The sequence below is a fragment of the Dryobates pubescens genome, chromosome 2 (genome assembly GCF_014839835.1).
Source record: "Dryobates pubescens isolate bDryPub1 chromosome 2, bDryPub1.pri, whole genome shotgun sequence".
Lineage (NCBI taxonomy): Eukaryota > Metazoa > Chordata > Aves > Piciformes > Picidae > Dryobates > Dryobates pubescens.
In genome coordinates this window covers 22932269-22936458 of record NC_071613.1, presented here as the reverse complement: position 1 = coordinate 22936458, position 4190 = coordinate 22932269, and positions in this window count along the sequence as shown.

Below are 4190 nucleotides of genomic sequence, written 5' to 3'. Positions count from 1 at the left end.
TTAAATCACACCCTCAATCTGACTCGCTTAAAGTAAGGAAAACTCGTTGTCAGGTGTCAGAGCTATCTGCAGTGATATTTTTCGTTCATTTATTTATTTTAGCAGTGCTTCAAGAATCCTTCTAATTTCATCTATTTACTGTTCGTGTTCAGGCAGATCTTGTTTGCAATGGAGGTATTTACTTCATTTTACATAGTAGGAAGAGGTACAGAATAAATAGCTTTCTGGAGCAATGTCAGCAGGAGGCTGACAGAGGTCTTGGAGCTAAATATCAGAGAGTTTAGAAAATCTCAGGCTATGCTAATGAATACATTTTTTTCTGTGGTGTTATAGCCAATAGAGGACATACTGATAAGATGTTGTTTTCTGACAAAAACCTATTAAAATGAACATATTTTACATTTCTATGCTTTGTTTACATGTTTGCAGAGCCTGTCAGAAACACTATAGAAGAAGAATACCTTATGGGTTTTAGTTTTTTGCTGGGCTGCATCTGTCTCTGTGCTAAGATATAACAAGAGAATGAAACCTATGCTGGCATTGCATTCATTCAACATTGTTTTTCCTTGTGAGCACAATGCAGGAATTAATCCATGACCATGAACTTTCTAAATTCACTCACAATCTGGATCTCTGCAAAGCAGATCCTAAAAGATAATGGTTTCTTCTGAAAGACTAAGTTCCAAGCTTCCAAACAAAATGCACCAAAGAAATCCACAACCCAAAATAGCATTTTTTCTCTAACTTCTATCCAGTTTTATTTTGAACTTATGCATTGAGCCTCAGACCCTGGTAAATGGCATTGGTGTGATGACATCTGTCAGTACAATCATCAGTGCAGTTTACCACTTGATTTGAACTTTGAGCAAAGAGTCTTTCTGTCCTACATCATGTATCTTTGTAGTTTGAATTTCTTCAGTACTAAGGAAAAAGAAAACCAAACTAACATTTCTGCCCCTTTTGCACTGGTACATACTCAAATGTCTAATGCAGCTATGGGGAATGTGTTGGTTGTGTAAGTAACAGCTTGAGAAGGAAACTAAGAACAACCAGTACTTGTGAGTGGGTGATTTGAACTCAAGTGAAATACAGCGCCCTTTGCTTATCTATATCCCCTGCTGAATTCACTTGGGCTTAAACCACCCCCACGGAGGCTTCTTTGTGTGGAGAGGTTGAAGTCAGGGTTCAAACTCAGGCTGAAAGTGCAGTGGGAACTTATTCTGTGTTAAGAAGCCTTCAAAAACTTTTTTGTGTGTCCATCATAAAAAAAAAAGGGGGGGTGGGGGGTGGGTGGAAATAGAGTGTTTCTGATGTTGCTGGTACTAGACAGCAAGCGGAAAATCTTCCCCTCCTCCCCCCCTTTTTTTTTTTGTTCCCTGATGGAATAAAACCACTTGGCTGTATTGTTTAAACAAACAAACAAAAAACAACCAAACATTCTCTGTCATGAGGGAGAGGGGATTTTGTTCTACTCTATCACTACCTTGTTTCCTCTGGCCTCAAAGAAAACTTTCCACAAAGTATCCAGATAGAGGTACAGGTAGAAGGGTGATCCTCAGGGAGGTTGTAGACAGGTGGGGGCTGGTTTCTTCTGCCAGGCAACCAGAACCAGAAGACACAGTCTCAAGCTGCACCAGGGGAGGTTTAGACTGGATGTTAGGAAGAAATTCTTCATAGAGAGAGTGATGGCCCATTGGAATGGGCTGCCCAGGGAGGTGGTGGAGTCACCATCATTGGAGGTGTTTAGGAGGAGACTTAATGGGGTGCTTGGTTGCATTGTTTAGTTGATTAGATGGTGTTGGATGGTGGGTTGGACACGATGATCTTGAAGGTCTATTCTATTCTATTCTGTTCTCATCTTCATACATAGGCACCTCTGCCCTAAAAATATCCCATGCAGGATTACTGAACTACACACAGCTTGCCTGCAAACACAAAAGATACCCGAGGCTTTCATTTCAAGCAACTAATCACTACTGATTTGAGGAACCAGACTGTGCCTCATTTTTTTTCCAAACCGTGCACAGCTAGTTCACTACCACTAAAGAACATGAGCCTGACAGTTTAACAGGGGCACAAAGAAATCATGGGTGACAACTTGGAAAAGTTATAATGTATATTTCAGCTTGAGGTTGACCTTTAACTGCTGCAGGCGGAAATATTTTTCTGAGGTAGAGTTTCTTGAGAACTAGTTTATAAAGAGCTTTCTATACATTCCCCTGAATCACTGAGCAGTGAACACTCTTGTAAATGAGAAACCATCTACATGAACTGTTGGTCTAATCTGGGCTTGCAACTCCTTGTTCTTGGTGATTTCAGATGCATATAAACATATTGATAAACACGTGTGCGTAGTTTAGCAGAGAAAATGAAGGACAGATGCTTCTGAAGACTTACAGGTAATCAAGAATATTATTACCAGAGTTGCACTGAAGTTAAGCTGTTACCCCTCTCAGTTTTATTTGGATTTTACTTTCATCAAAAAAAAAAAAAATCCCATAAAAGGTTCCTTCCTGGAAAATATAATATGAAAGGATCCTGTTGGAGCACCTGCTGTCCTTGCCAATACACTGTAAAAGTGGGAAAGAAATTAGGAAACTAGTGTTCAGAGACTGGGCAGGAAGACTGGAAACTTTGCAGAGATGATTTTCTGTTGTCCTGTCCTGTTTATCTTCTTTTCCTCTTCTTGCTCATCTGGCCAGTGGTTAAGGAGAAGTATTTTGACTCTTGTGAGTCATACTTACCAGAAGCATTTTGCTTCAGGCATTTCATTGTTGCCATGATCCTGGTTTCCCTTCATTCTGTCTTTCCCGTTGAAATGGAAAGACATCAACTACTATGTGGAAATATTACATGTGCTTGTATGAAGAGCACTGCATTGGTCATGTCCAAGTCTTTCCATTACAGCAATCCAGGAACAACTGCAAATAACATCGGTAATCAGAGTAGGATCCATTAAGAAGAGCCATTGATGTCTGAGAGGTCTATGGCTAAAGCAGCTCACAATTCATGGGAAGGGGGAGAAAAGAAGTCTGGCTCTGAGCTAACTTTGTATCTGTACTGGAAGTGTGGGAGAAGAAATGCAAAACCTTCCACAAACAGTCCATGGGAAAGCACCCATTGTTTGCTCCAATCTTCTTTATTATCCTACAAGATAGTGCATTTTGCTCCCGAGAGGAACTCTCACTGCATACAAGCAGTTGCTCCAGAGATTTCTGAGAGGGCAAAGATCACACTTCCAGTGAAGTGTTGAGGAGAGGGAAGTGAATGGCCACACTGCCCTGGCTCTGCACTGCAGGACCTCCTTGATTAAGCTGTGTCCTGCCTCTTGCTGACATCAATGGAAAGGCCCTCCGGACTACAGTGAATCACAGCCTCTTGTAAATGTTGACTCACGATGAAAACTACCTGAGCATGAAGGAGTTATCACAGTTGCTCTCTGTACAGGTTCAGAGAACCCTGGATCCATGTGATGAAAGCCATGGACCTGCACCAACTATTAAAGAGGCACCAGCTTGTAGCTGGTGACAGCCGTGGCCTACATAGCTAGCAAAGCTTTCATACCTATCTCTGCCCTCTCCTGGGTGCAGGATGAAAATTGTGGTATTCCTTCAGATAGCCAAGTCTTTCCGTTTCACATTTCATTATAAGCAAGGTTTCCTCATGTCTCCTATTCAATGCCAAGAATCAATAGTCAGTGGATATCCAACAAATAGCCATGGTGAGAACAGCCCCAAGTTACTTCTGATGCACCAATATAAACCTTTTGTCAAGAGGTCCTGACTATCGGAGAGGTTCTGAAATTCCGAGTGATTGCCTAGCTCAGAAATGGTCAAATCCCCTGTTTCTACAATGTTCCTCATTACCCTTCTCAGTAGGGGGCAAGTAGAGAGTGTCTACTGTTTGCCAGTGTTACAGCTAAGAGGCTCTCAAGTATTTCAATGAAGGAGCCCCTCCCTGTTCTCCACAGTGCTCATTTATTAACAGATGTTGAAGGATGGTGTCTTGAAGGTCACTTTACAAGGTTTAGTGGACAGCCAGCAATCTTCAAAGAGTATCTGGAACCACTGCGCAAGTGGAAAGTGTTGCTAAGCACATGTTGCAAATCCACACAGACTCCACCCAAAAACTCAGTGGGGTTATCCTTCCTTTCTCCAGCAGCCTACCTCAGCTTCTGAGCTACCGTAACT